Consider the following 15,685-nt stretch of genomic DNA (forward strand, 5'->3'; position numbering starts at 1 on the left):
CTCGGTAAAGTGAAGTTCAAAACTTGACATAAGTTTATGGGGGTTTTCTTTAATAAGAAAAGTTTTTTTTTAAACATGCTGTCCAAATAAGGAAATGTTATGCCAGGTGAAGCCAATATTGGGTGAATGCATTTGCACAGAGTGGCTGGTTTGATTAGTTAGGAAAGACTGTGAACAGCACATGTGCTGCTGGTTTATTTTCTTTTCCCAAATTTAAACGGTAAATACCTCGTGGAGAGCTGGATGTGCTGTGTCAGATAGGCTCAGCCACTGAACGGTCCTTTTGTTCCGATGGCCTCCTTCCCAATAGCTTTGCCCCTCCTTATTAGGGCCAGGAAGGAAATTTTTGTTGTCTTATGCCTGTGCTACTTCCCCTTGCACATCCGCAAGCTGTAAACCTTCCAAGAAATCAGTCCAGTGTTTGTGGTTCCATGCCCTGTAATTATGCTGTCCGCTCGCTTGCTGTTTCATCTAAGCTGCCAATCTTAAAAGATCTTCCAAAGCTGTTTAGACAAAGAAACTGCCGAATCTGTCACAGCTGTGAGCTTTCAGAGGTACCCCAGGTAAAACAGGCAAATAAATGAATACAGCTCTTTATTAAGACACTGTGCAATCTTACCAGTCGATGCTTGCGAGTTAGGTTGCAATTAGGTTCATTTGCAAGATTTTGTTACAAGCACAATTATTTAACTAATAGCCTGTGAAACTGCAGGGGCATGGATTATGTCCAGTGCTTCCACTGGTGCAGGAATGTGCATCTGCAAGTATGTTCACATACATGGCTGGTGAGGGGGAGACCATTGCAAGTGCCTTGCCAGTTCTGTTCTGCCGCAGAGACCATCTGCCTGCAAGCCATGTTCCAGCACCGTCCTGGTGTACTTACTACGATAATCGGGTCTATTGAAGCCGTGGGAAAAAATTTCCCAACCGCGTATGGTGGGAGTGGAAGCAAAGGGGCTGGAAAAATAATGGGTCTCCGGGAAAATTTCCCACGGGCGGCCTTTGAAACACATTGCCTGCCTGCTCCACCTTGGCAGGAAGCCTATTGGGATCATTAAGACCCCAATTAGGGGCAATGTTACCAGCTTGCCAACATTTTGCTACAGGCAGAGTGCCTCCCACACCACTACCACCCCCCCTCCACCATGTGCAGAGCCCATCAGCTTAATGGAGGCGGCCTCCTTGCCGCAGCTTAGAGGCCATTACTCTCAGGAGGCTCCAGCCCCCAAAGAGGTGGCCGCCAGTAGGAAAGGCCACTCCCATGGATCGAACAAGCCTTCTGGAGGAGTTTTCCCTCTGATCTGACGGGCCTGCCTGCTTTCCAACTCTGATTATAACAACATAAAAAATGGAGCAGAAATAGACCATACAACCTGTCAAGCCTGCTCCGCCATTCAATACGATCATGGCTGATTATCCAGTTTCCTTCCTGCTCCCCAGATCCTCTGCTTCCCTGTGAGGCCAAAAATCTGTCCATCTCGGCCATAAAAACGTTCAATAATGGAGCATCCACAACCTTCTGTGGTAGAGAATTCCAAAGATTCACAACTCTTTGAGGGAAGAAATTTCTCCTCTTCTCGGTCCTAAACGATCAGCCCTTATCCCAAGACTGTGGGCCCCGTGTTCTAGATTCCCTAGCCAGGGGAAACAACCTCATAGTATCTATTCTGTCAAGCACCTTCAGAATCTTCTATGTTTCAATGAAATCACCTCTCTTTCCTCTAAACTCCAGAGAGTTAAGGCCCAGTTTACTCAGCCTCTCATAATAGGACAACCCTCTCATCCCAGGAACCAATCATGTGAACCTTTGCTGCACTGCCTCCAATGTAAGTGTATCCTTCCATAAATATGGAGACCAAAACCGCAGAAAGGTTAGTCTTGCCAAAGCACTGTACTAAAAGATTTCCTTTTTTTTGTATTCCAGTCCCTTGCAATAAAAGCCAACGTGCTATTTGCCTTTCTAATTGCTCATACCTGCATTCTAACTTTGTGTCCTTTGTACTAGTAAATTATATTAAGTTATTATATTTAATTTTACCCCGGTGCCCCTCAGGTGCACTACCTGCCAAGCAGCACACACCTCCCTGCCCCCATGCAACCCCCCAGCCCTCCCCCCACCCCAGTGGAGCTACCTTGGCTCAAGAGTCAAGTCAGTCCTCTAATTGGTCCAGTGACACCCAAATCCTGCCCACTGCTGCCCACTGTCTTTCATAAGGCGGAAACCTCAGAGGCAGCCAATTAGGAGGCTGCCTCCAGCAATATTGCTGAGCCAATCATGCTGCCGGTAAGTGTGGGCTCAGGATCCCCCACCTGACACCAAGATCAGGGCCCCAAAGCCTGCTGTGAAATCCCGTCCTGTCCGCCTGTAATTAGTCTCTTGGGTTGTTACAGCAGAAAGATTTTTTTACTGGAATTTCTTTCTTTTTAAAAAAAAAATTTGTGGATTTTGTGTAGGAACACTTTACAGTTTTTAAGGGGCCCTTGGAAGGATTCTGTTTCCAAAATTTGGACGAGCCTAAGCTTGCGAAATGGATGCAGGCTTCTTTAAAACAAACACACTTCACACAAGTTGGTTTATCCTATGGTTGTTAATTGAAAGCAGTCATTAATCAAATTTGTTTTGAGTTATTCCAAGTTATGGGATTTTTGTGGGATGGGGAAGGGGGTGGTTTAGTTCTCCAAACAAAGCAGCTTCTGCATCCATCCACTCTGCCAGCAGACCTTCTGTCGCAGGGATTGGAAGAATTCCGTTAAAGGGAGCTGCACAGTTGAATTTTTTCCATCAAATTTCCACTCACATATTTTCCTCTGGCGTGTTCCTTTCCTCACTTAAATCATTTTACGCTTTTTAGAGGAGTTTTGCCCTCCGTTTGTCTCACCCCAGCTGTCTTTGTGACCAGAGTCAGCTATAGTGGCAGGCACAATAGTTAGGTTATTTGATAAGGAAGGAGGATGATCTGTCACTGTACCACAGCCTGTCATAGAAACAGGGCCAGGCAGCAGGGAGTAGGAAGGCTGAGGACAGCAATCGGACCCAAAGTAACACGTCTGCCAGGACTGTCGTTGAAAAAGCTTCTCGGATTAGCTATTTTTATGGTGCATTTTTGATAAATAAAAGTGCAATTTATTTTTACAGGGTGTTAGTGTCTATACCGCTGACAGTCAATCTTGGCAGGATGCACACTTTAAACAATTATTTTTCTGTTTAAACTTGACCATTGCCCGGTAAAGTATTTTGGAAGGTACTGCGCTATAATCAGTGTATGCTATAATGTGATTGATGATATGTTAATATAATATTACCAATAATATCTGTCAGTATTACAAAACTTAAAACTTTATGAGGAATCAGGCAGAAGTAACTCGGGGTGGAAATCACTAGAATGTTTTTGGTACAATAGAGGTGGAGCCTTTTGCGGTAGAATTCTACCTTAGCAACCAACATGGTATCGTTGGCATTGAAATTGCACAGCAGGTAATTCCTGGCTATTGTATTCCCAGGAACTTAAAATGCTCAAAACTTCCTCATGTTTTGTTTTTTTTTTGATAAAGAGAAACAGGATAAAGCTTTCAAATAGTTCAACCAACTGTTTGATTATCACCTTTTATATGAAAACTACAAACCCCAAAATACATGTTTACTTACACACCAGCTATTTTTAAATGTTATTTACCAATATCTGTCACAAAACTTAACATTGACTGGAAATAAAGGAACTCATTTAATCCTTGTTTTCATGCTTTTATTAGTGGGTTATCTCTGGGAAACAATTGTTTTGAGTGCAGGATTGAAGTGCACTGACATATAAATATCCTGTGACAGACGGCAGTGAACATGGATTCACACCTGGGCCGAGATTGTCCCAATGAAAACAAATTCCGGCTTGAATAACTAAGACAAATCATACACAATATATGAAGAAGAAAACATGCATGCATACAAAATGATTTAAATCACATCTGTTGAAGCTAATTTGTCCTTTGAATTTTGAGTGACTTCAGATTATTTGAATTTGTGGGCTGAATTTTCATTCTGGGTCAGAAAAGTGGGGTCGGGAGAATTTCCAGGTCCCGTGCCACATTGCGCCGGGAGTAAACCCCCAGTACAACTTTTCAGTGCTTGGCCAGTTAATGCCCAGAGGGCAGGCCCACCTTCCAATTAAGGATGGCAAGTGGCCCGAGGCTTGAGGGCCAATAGGAGGCCCTCCAGCAATGACACATCAGCAGCCTCACCCTTCAAGGTGGGATCTGCCAATGCAGGCATGATAGAGAAAGAGAAAGAGAGGGAGAAAGGGCACCTCCATTCTGAGGCTCCCTCTGAACAATTTTAAAAATAAAAAAATAGAAATAGGCCACAGATGGCAGGCCAGTGCACTGAAAGGCCTTTGCAACCAATAACATCGAGAGTAAGTTCAGCATTCAGACTTGCCTCTTCAACCCTCGTGGTTCACCAAGCCCTAATCTTTGGAAAGGTATCTGTGCCTCTGGGAAGTGAAAGTTGACTCAACAGCATAAACGCTGTGTCAAAGGACTTGATACAGTCGTTATCACCTTAATCAGAAATTTTTAGTGGACATTGAGATGCACACATGGTTGGAGAGACCGTCATGGCTGCAGGTCTTGTGCTTTGCCACTACCAGTGAAGACAGCCATCTCATTTTGAGAGATAATTACAGCTATCCCTCCAGGGCTATTGAACACGACTAACTCCATGTTGTCTTGTAAGGATTAGAGGTTACTAACGCATTTTGCAAACACTTCCTGTAAAGACACAACTCCCTGACATAACTCAAGGGTTGAGTAACTATCATGAGTCAGCTAAACGTCACATGAATGTGAGGCTCACAACAGGAGGCAATCACTGAGTGATCATAGCTCACCCTCACAATAAGGGGGAACATAGATACATATGCATGACGCCTTCAAATGACCAGACCATTCTCATAAACAGCAAAGGTATTTACAAAAGTGCATGGTATATACAGTGATTGAACACCTGCCCTACATTGTGGTGCATCTCTGACATCAGCAGCAGAGGTGGAGGCAGCCTACTGACTGGGGCGCCCTGGTGTCTTTGATGACTTTGGCAGGTGTCCTCTAGAGGGCCGAGAGCTGGAGGGCCCCAGCTAGCCTTGGGTCTCCTGCTGTGGGACAGGTGAACCTTCCTTGGCCTGTACAGCTGGAGGTGATGGGGTCACAGGCAGAGGGGATTGGGATTGGCTGGGCACTCTCGGAGTCACCTGGGTGAATAGCCCCTAGGTCCCCAGCTGCTGGTCCTCCTCCCTATGAGTGCCCAAGGGCCCCTGTATGGCTCCCTGAGGAGAAGGGGCTCCTGGAGAGAGGTCAAGGTGTCCCCCCGCCCTCTTGCCTAGCCACTGATGGATCCCACCAATGCCTATAGCGATGGAGTGCAGGTCTGAGTGCAAATCCAGCAGGATCTGCTGGACCAAGGTCTCCAAGGCAGCAGCTGTCACACTTCCCATGAAAACCTCAAGGCACTTGCTTGTTGGAGTCATGAAATCAGACAGAATACGGACGGATTCCTCCAACCTTCGCTCGAGTCTGTTGACTGCCGCTCGCAACTCAAACTGATTTTCCGCTGCCTGTCATTGCGTCTCCAGCATGTTAGAGACTTCCACTTGCAGTGGCTCATCATCTTATTTGGGCTCAATGGGTGCCTGATCTCCAGCAGTCCTCCGGATGACAGAGACCTCGGCTGTCACTGCCTCCGATTACTGTGGAGACATGTCCGTGAGGTATTCCCCAGAAAGTGACCCTGAGCGTAATCTAGAATTATGACCCACTGAGATGTGTGTCTCTGCGCTGGTGGAGGGTGCAGGTGAATGCAGTGATGGATCTTCAGCAAATGGTCCTTCATCATCCTTCTATGAGGTGGGCTAGGGTCTGTGGCTTATGATAGCTGTGCTGGTCTGTCTGTCTGGACCTGCTGCTGCCTGTAAGAGAGAGAAGCTAGGTTTAGTTCAAGAACAGGCTGAATACAAGATTGTAAGTCACTTTCTGTGAATGTCAGGATGTGATCGTCTCATGGAGAGCTCATCCGTACTGGTTTACTGGGAGAGGCTGATCTCACCTTTCCCACAGGAGCGACCTCTGTCCTCCCCTGCCAACTCAGCAGCTTCCTCCTCAAATTTAGAGAGCTCGACTATGTCGGCTGTGCCTCCTCCCGTCTGGGATCTCCCCCTCCTGTTATGGGTGAGCTTGGCCTGGATGAAGTCAAATGGATTGGATGTGATGAGAAGGGTTGGAGCAAAGGTTGGGAAGCATGCATGTCTGCTCTGTGTGTGCTGAGCCCTCCCCAGTAAGGGCTGAGGGTGGAGTTTGTGCAGCATGATTATGAGATGCTGGTGATGTTAAAGTGTCCATGAGACAATCAGTGCTGATGTGCCTCCTGCTCATGTTGTGTGAGATCCCCGAGCAGTGTCACCCTTTGAGAGCATGATGCCGATATGAGAGGATGAGATTGGAGTGAGCTGAAGGTTGACTTACCCTGGCAGAGTGGATGAGATCATTCATCCTCTTGCTACACTGGGTGGCGTTTCTCAGGTGAGTGCCCAATAAGCTGCCCTCCCTTGCAGCCACCTCCCAGGCCAGCGAGGTGAGGCTGGTGGGCCTCCTGGAGCCATCCCTCGGGTAAAGGGCATCCTGGTGCTGGCAGATTCCGCAGACAAGGGCCTCAAGAGAGCCATTGCTGAACCTTGGTGCAGCTTTTGTCTTGGGTGCAGCCATCTCGAGAGGTTTCCTGAACAAAGCAGGGCTGAAGAGAGTGAATGTGTGTATTTTGGCGGCGTTTAAATATGGCAGCCAGACCTATGACCCCATTAGGTGAGGCCGGGGTGGACCAATCAGTTCCCGACCTGCCATGTGATTTGGAGAGCTACTTGCTCATGCATAAATAATGATCTCCCGAGTGCAAAAACAGGCATGATTTCCCACCATGCCGCCCAATGGGAAACTCGCGGTGAAATTCACCCACCATTGCACCTGATTTCCAAAGTGGAAAATTCCACACCTATGATCTGGGGGAGCAGCTTATCTTTTTAGTGACATTCAAGTTCCCCAACAATTAAGACTTCAAAGCACTTTACAACCAATGAAGTTCTTTCTTTATGTGTAGTCACTACTGTAATGCAGGAAATGCTTCAGCCAATTTGCACATAGCAAGGCCTCACAAATAGCAACGTGATAATGACCAGATAATCTGTTTTAGCAATATTAGTTTAGCGATACACATTGTCCAGGTCACTGGGGAGAACTCAAATGCTCTTCTTCGAAATACTGTTATAGGATCTTTTGCATCCATTTAAGAGGACAGACAATGGCGGAGTTTTAACATCTCATCCAAAAGATGGCATGTCTGACCATGCAGCACTCCTTCAGCACTGTACTGGAAAGCCAACCCTATGCCTCTATAGTGGGACTTGATCTTCTGGTGGAAAAGTGAGAGTGCTGTCACTTGAGCCATGGCTGACACCTACACAGAGATTAAAATCAATGTGAAGCACTTACTGCTCCCAATTCTTGCCTATGTTCAGCTAGCTACATGCCCCTCCCACTGGAACTGTACTTAAAATGGTCAATGCACCATCTGGAAGCTGCTCCCAAACTACTACAGATGAGTATTGCATGCTGCACTTGAGACCTCAGAAAAATCTTGCCGCCCACTGCCAGACCTCTGGTGTCACATCCCCCTATATCCCCCCAATCGTCTGGCCTTCTTTTTAAATTGGCTCAGCTTCACAGCGAATCCATCTGATTGGTCATCACTAACCTGAGTGGCAATCCGCTCATCACCATTCAGGTAGTGGCGGTATCTTGCCTCATTTTAATGAGGCCCAACCATGAAATGGCATGAGGCTTCAGTGATCTTAAATCAGGAAGGAAACAGACTGGCCCTGCACATTGGCAACTCGATAAAAGGGGCTGCATAAGGTTCAGCTCCAAAAGTTTGTTTTTTTGGTTACTGGGCCTCTCTAAATTTGGAATTTCTGACTTCTCACATTCAACAAAACAGTCATCAAATAAAATAAAACAATCACACAGCAATGTCAAAGTTTGAATTCTTATTCACAAACCTTCAACAAATAAAATTTTCAACATGGAGTGAGTTGGGTATAAGCATCTAACTGCAGTCATTTAAAAAAAAATGTTAATCCTATGTGGGTAGATTTAAGGGAATAGCTTACTAGCCAAAAGTAAATAAAACTACCTTGGGGGTGAATTCCCATGGGGATTCTCCCACTCGTCCTTTTCCAGGGTTTCAACCGTCTTCTGCCCAAGTTGTGACGGACAAGCAAGAGAATCCCTGTGGAAGTTCATCTCCCCATCCCATCTTTGCCAGAGAGACCTTAGATGACATGGATCAATAGCAGTGGCAAGGCATGATGAGCAAGATTCTTATCGGGTAGACACTGATAGATAGAAGGTAACAGGCCCGCTGAGGATCTGTTTTAAGGTGGGACAGGAAAGGGGGAAGTTTAGCTTATTTGGGTTATTTTTTTCTATTTTGACCAAATCAACAAGATTAAGGGCTCTTAAAACCAGCACAATTCTATTTTGTTAGACAAAGAACAGCTCACATTGAATTCTATTCTCCATTATGTTATGTAGCAATGAGACTTCTTAAAGATAAAACTCATGAAAATAAGAAATTTGCCCATTGAAATACTTGTGCAGAGTGGAACAAAATTTCAAGTGGCACAAGTGTACGTCTTTCCACGATTTATCCTGAATTTTATTCTGGTGATGACTTGAAATAAAAAAAGATGAGTGCAGAGTATTTCTAGTTCTTTTTATATCCCAGCCAATTAATGAGCAAAAGCTGAATGTCCAAAAGAGTTTATTTCCTATACCATGATGCAATAAGACTCCAAAATGCAAACATTTTTTTGTCTTTCTCTTTGGACTGTACTACTCTTCTTTTAAACATATAAATGAGAGCTTTATTCCACACCACTCCCCCCCCCCCACCCTCCCCCCTCAAAACCAGCATCATTCTCCTTCATGCAGCCAGTGTCCAGCTTTTGTATGGTGTTAACCTGAGAAACCCAGGTTTAAACTGTGTATATCTATATTTTCTAGAGGGGTATAGTTGTGGCGTTTTTCTATAATCATTGTTATAGAAGCATCTAAGCAACTTTATCATTCCGTGCGAGCTGCTCTTTATCACGATGCATTCACTGCTGGCAATACTCTGCGTTTAGCACTGCTACATTTCACTGAAGAGATGAAGGTAGCAAAATAACCGAGGTAATGTGTCCTTAACAGGGGATTTTAGCACTCATGGAAATTTTGCATCCTTGGATCATCCGTGAAAAATGAGTTGGTGCAGGGTTTCCGCATGATTACTTTTTTTTTAAATCCATCTTTAGCTTGTTATCAGTCCCTTGTCCACTGAAGCTGCCAGTGCTAATCCACCTTGGCTGACGGAAGTCAGACTCCTGGAGCCGGCAGCTCTTCATTACAGTCCTAAAATAAATAGCAATTTCAAGGCTCAGCGTAGGAAATCATTTTTAGCCCATGCAGATTGCGTGTGTTTTGACTTTGAAGGGTTTTCTAATGCTGGATCGTTAACACATTAACAGGTCCTTGGGCAACACGTGCTGCCACAAAATATGAAGGGAAAAGGAACAATGTTGCACTTGTATTGTACTGTATCACATCCTGAGGATGTCACAAAGCACTTGTCCAATTAATTACTTTTGATGTACTGTTAACGTTGTTATGCAGGTAAACATGACAATCACATAGCAATGTTCCACAAACTGAAAATAAAACGAATGACCAATTCTGGTGTTGGTTGAGGAATGAATATCGGCCAAGACACAAGGAGATCTCTTGCTTTTCTTTGAACAGTGTGTGGGATCTTCTACACCCACCTGAACTGGCAGACAGGGCTTCAGTTTAACATCTCATTCAAAAGACTGGGGTTTAATTTCAGCTTAAACGAGTGCAGAAAATTGTGCAGTAGCTGATCAGCAACTCGATAGACGCCATCCAATACCCCCCTAAACCCCTCACCAATCCTCATAAAATCTGCCATCACCATATTATACCTTTGCCAAAGTAGAATTATATCCCCACCCTTCTAATAGTGCAGTACTGCACTGAAATGACAGCCTAGACTACATGCCCACTGTCAGCTGTGGCTGGGTTGGTAACATTCTTGCCTCTGAATAAGAGGTCAGTGGAGTTGAGCCCCACTCCAAAGACATCAGCACAAAATTCAAGCCTGACCCTCCAGTGCAGTGTTGAGGGAGTGCTGCGCTATCTTTCGGGTGAGATGTTAAACCCCATCTGCCCTCTCAATCCCATGGCACCATTTCGCCGAAGAGCAGGGAGTTACCTCCACTGTTGTGACCAATATTTATCCATCACTAAAACATTTATCCAGCCATTATCACTTTGTCATTTAGGAGATTTCTCAAATCCTCAAGTGAATCTTTGATGTACAAGATCCTGAATCAGAGGTAAGATGGCTACCAAGGGAGGCAAGCTGACACAGAAGATCAGAACCAAACTGGGGCTGTATTATATTCTGAAAGAAAAGGATAGGTTAATGTTTCAGTTCCAGCCTTTTTACTTTTCAGATGCTGACGGCCCTGAAGTGTCCTTTCAGCATTTTCCACACAAATGCAGCTGTATTGTCCAAACTTGGATCCTCTTACCTGCTTGTGCACTGATATTGACTACATTACACACTAGAGCCTAGAAATTTGGAAGTGCCCATTTTAGGGTTCACAGGAAGGGCAGTGCAAATACCATACTCCAGAATGGTGAGGTCCTGGGTACTTCTGATATTGGTGCTCATTACTAGTTATTACGGAGCCAGCAAAAGCTAGGGAAGCGTGGTCAGAGGTGCAGGAGTACGTGTAGGGGGCAATTCACTGCAGGGCAAAGATTAAGGCAAAGGATTAGGATCAGATAAGGGACCTGTAGTCACAGAGGCTGACTGTCAGAGGACTGAGAACTTGGGCAATGGGTGTTGGTGTCACACATGTGGGCAACTGAGGGTTAGGAGAGGAGGCCAGTAGGTCAGGAATGGCAGTGATCAGAAGGATGTCTAACTGTGCAGCTAGGAGGAGCACAAGTTCCCGCTTCTCCCATCTCAACATTCAGGTAAGATACTTATCCTCTGCATTGCAGGCAGTCTCAACGGTTGGCTTCCCTGAATGCAACCCACGATGACGCAGGATAAACAAATCTTGTAGAGGGAACCTTATGCAAAAGGCTGAAATGCTTCCTTTAAGCTTGCTTGTCGGATGCCTCTTCTTTTCGCCAAGACACTGGGTCTTCACTCAAAGGATTACGAATCTTTAGAATTCCTTACTCTGGAGAGCTGTTGGTGCTCAGTCTTTGAGTTTCAGGACTTATATCAATCGATTTTTGGACTTTAAGGGAATCAAGGGATATGGGAATTGGGCAGGAAAGAGCCTTAATCGTGTTGAATTATGGAGCAGGCTCGAGGGGCCGTTTTGTCTACTTCTGCTCCTATTTCTTATGCTTTTTAAAATTTGTTCTTGGAATGCAGACATCGCTGGTTAGGCCAGCATTCATTGCCCATCCCTAATGGCCCTTGTTCAGAGGGTATCCAAGAGCCAGCCACATTGCTCTGGAATCACAGCAGGTGACGACAGATTTCCTTCCCTCAGGACATTAGTGAACCAGATGGGTTTCTACAACAATTGGCAATGGTTTTGTGGTTATCATCAGGCTTTTAATTCCAAGTTTTTATTCAATTCAAATTTCACCATCTGCCATGACCCGGGTCCCCAGAGCATTACCCTAGATGTCTGGAATGCCAGTCCAGAGACAATAGCACCAAGCCGCCACCTCTCCTTTTATGTCCTAGCCCAATATGGCAGGCACAGACCTCCAGTCAGAAGGATGTTTCCTGCCTACCATTCTGGGGGCCCAAGGTGGCCCAGCAGCATCCAAAAAAAAATGGGCGTTGTACAATGCAATGTCTAGACCCAGATGTTAATATGCAAACAGCCTCGTATTGGACATTTTTTAGCACAACATTTGCAACTGGAGGCATCTTATAGAAAGCTTTGCTGTGAGAAAAGTGATGGTAAACAAGCTCAATTTCATTGCTCAGTTTTTTTTATCTTGACACAATGACCTTATGTGATGTGTTTAACTTACTCCTAATGTGCTTTATGCTCCTTTGGAAGAGAGCATACCTAAGAATGGAGACAAGCACGCCTGAGCCAAAGCCGAGATAAGCAGACGCCTGCGAGGTCATTATTGTCATTTGATTATGGGTTTTGTATGTCTATTGTGCTATTTCCATGTTGATTTGTCTTTTCCTTCCCTTTGTGGTCTGAGGCACAAGTAAAAAGGTTCTGAGGTGTAACCAAACTGTAATTTAGAATACATTACACTGCAATATTCAATAACTGGTGCAATATGCCCTTGTTCTCAGTTGGACTATATTAAGGAGGTCAGAGGTCAAAAACATTGTGTCAGGAGACTTCTCCACTGCATAATCATGTCAAATTTAAGAAGAAATTGTGGAATGACACAATTCGTACATAAAATGAAAAGCCTTCTGAAAAGCATTCCCATAGAACACTATTATGTCCTGAAACCTAATTTATCCCATTCCGTTACACTAGTAACTTAAATCCTGATTACTGTAATAATCCAGTAATTAGTTTATAGGTATGTCTAGAAAGTGAGGTAGAAAGTGTTTGTTTTTTTAGGTTTAAAACTGGCACAAGTCATACTAAATTAGCAGTGGGATAAATCTGCACAGGTACTGATCCCATTGTGAAATTTGTAGTGTCCTTTATTTAGATGGGCTCCTAAAACTGGTAATAGGTCACTTAAATATGTAAATTAGAGGCCCAATCAAGGGCCTAATCGGGGACCCCATCCAAAAATTAGTCAGCGATGAGTGGGGCAAGTGTTGGACCTGTCCAGCTCAGGATTCTCCAGTGGCCCATACGGTCACCAATGAGCCAATTCTTTTTGAAAGAAAACTGCAATCTCCCATCCCAGGACTCTCCAGAGAGCTAATGCCAGTCAGGGAGGTGGTCAGGCATTGTACTCTTCACCCGGATAGAGGTGGAATCAGAGCTGGCAATAGGTGTTGGCCAATTTTTGTTCATCCTCAGGCCTCATATATAAATTGTGTTTAAAATTATCGTAGAGCTGGAAATATTTTCAGTATGATAAAAGCAAAATACTGCGGATGCTGGAAATCTGAAACAAAAACAAAAATAGCTGGAAAAACTCAGCAGGTCTGGCAGCATCTGCGGAGAGGAACACAGTTAACGTTTCGAGTCTGAAAGACTCTTCATCAGAGTATTTTCAGTGTGTTGGCTACTTTCCTCCGCTATCAGACTTTCTCCCCTCTCCCCACTCCACAAGTTTTGGGGATAACACTCCCCGCCTGCTCCTCACCCCCCATAACCCCCAACTAACGCATTAGTAGTTTCCTTACCTGTTCCTATGGATCCTTCCTTCTCTGGACTTCTCTCCACCCAACTGGGAGCCAGGCCTGTCAATCAGAATTCCAAAAAGAAAGATGCACATGGGGAAATATGGTCTTCTGAGTTCACTAACTGAAACTCCTTCACTCTGTCAATATTGGTGCCTTAGATTCAGGACAACACTTCAGGGCTGGGTGTGAGAAAATGCACTTAGAAATCCAGGGTACATTGCTTAGCATCATTGGGCCACAGAGATTCAAACATATCTCCAACTGGTAACATCTCCATTTGATGGTGTATCATATAGAATCATAGAATCTTACAGCTCAGAAGGAGGTCATTCGGCCCATTGTGCTTGTGCCAACTCTTTGAAAGACCTGTTCAGTTCAGTCCCACAGATGGCTTTCTTCCCCATAACCCTGCAAATTATCCACTTCAAGTACATGTCTAACTGCCTTTTGAAAGTTATTATGGCCAGGATTTTATGGCCCCTTCCGCCAGACAGGATATTACAGTCCTGCCGAACTGAATGGAGGTTAAAATGGCTCACCGCATCCTCCGGGGGGAGACGCGCTGTGCCCGAGCCATAAAATCCTGGCCTTTGGAATTTGATTCCATCCCACTTTCAAGTCGTGTGATCCAAAGCTTAACAAATTACGGGGTGAAGGAAGTTCTCCTCACTTCCCTTCACGTCTGTCAAAGCTCCCATCAAGAAAGTGGTGACAATGTGTTCACACACCTTATGCTGTAAGTACCTTGCTGCTCATTGAGACATCCTGATACCAATCAAGTAATCCTCCTTTGGGGATAGGGGTAAGTGAATCTTTTGGAGGTGAAGGTGGCTCCAGGATAGCCGGCCCTGGTGTTTGAAATTAGGAGATAAGTCAACACTTGGTGGCAGGGCTGGTAATCTGATACTCAAGCCGGGCAGTTTTGCAGTGCTACGGGACTTGGCTGACAATTGACAGCAAATCTTGTTAACCAATGGAATCTAGAGAGGTGGACTGGCACCGGGGTGCATACTGCTCAGATCCAGATCACACCATGGGCTAGTAAGCAAATTGGTAAAATGATCCTAGCTAGACAAGTAAGGAGCTCATGGTTTTGTGCATCGTAGTGTTAGTGGTGCCCTTGTGCACTTACGGTTCCTTCAGCTTTGCCAACTTGAACCCAGGGTGAGTGGAGTGTGTTCCCCCTATGGGAGCAAAGGTGCACTCCAAGATTGAAAGATAGAAACTGTACCCATGTGGCTTCCTCTGTACAGTGGTTTGAAACCTCTTATACGGTGAAGGGTTTATGCATGTGTGCCAATCAACTGATCAAAAAAAAAGTGGACATTATTTACATGCTGTGAGGTTTTATGTAAAACAAATCATCCTTTGAAAATGTCAGTAAGGGAGCAGAATCGTATCTGTGACCAAGACAGGGCACCACTAGGTTAGGAATACAATTTGGAAGCCCTGCACCCAGTCCGAAACAATAATAAAAGTTAACTTAAATGACCCATGTGGAGATCTCTCATTGGAATAAGGTTCTAATGACAGCGCGTTCTCTCAGATTCTACTTGGATTCCCTTGCCACCACCCTGACCCGCAGACTTTTAGTTGCTGCGAAGCCTCCTAACACTTAAAAATGGGGTTTGAGATGCTGCCGCACTCTTTCAATGTAAAATGCACAAGCTGCCATCTCCATAAAGGGATTCGCTCAGTTTATTTGACATCAGTCAGTGTGCAATGCTGATTTGGCACCGACAATGTCATTTTTGAGCTCCACACTCTGTACTCAGCTGAACATGTGTTAACCAAAATGAAGGATCCCCACCCACAATAAAGGCATCATGAAGTTCTTATAGGTTGGTGCTGAATTATTGCTTCTGGCTACTGGTGCAAGTGTACACATTGGCCAGAATTTTCCCGTTGGCATGTGAGGGTGTACCCCACACTCCGGCCTGTAAAATGGAGCCCGGTGATGTCGGGAGAGCATCCCGATGGCACCGCGTGCCATCGCGATATTTTGTTGTGCGATGCGCGCCCGCCATTAATTAACGAGCCACTTAAGGCCCTTGAGGCACCAACCGACCGCGATTTTTTGGCACCCGTGCAATCTTCGGGTTGGCGCATGGGCGCAACGGGCAGGCGGGTAGGACACATTTGTATAAACCTCATCTACGGGTGGGATAAGAAAGCTCAGTGGGGTTGTGAGTGTGCTCTGTCAAATATTGATGTTTC

Source organism: Cetorhinus maximus, chromosome 21 (assembly GCF_964194155.1).
Source record: "Cetorhinus maximus chromosome 21, sCetMax3.hap1.1, whole genome shotgun sequence".
NCBI lineage: Eukaryota > Metazoa > Chordata > Chondrichthyes > Lamniformes > Cetorhinidae > Cetorhinus > Cetorhinus maximus.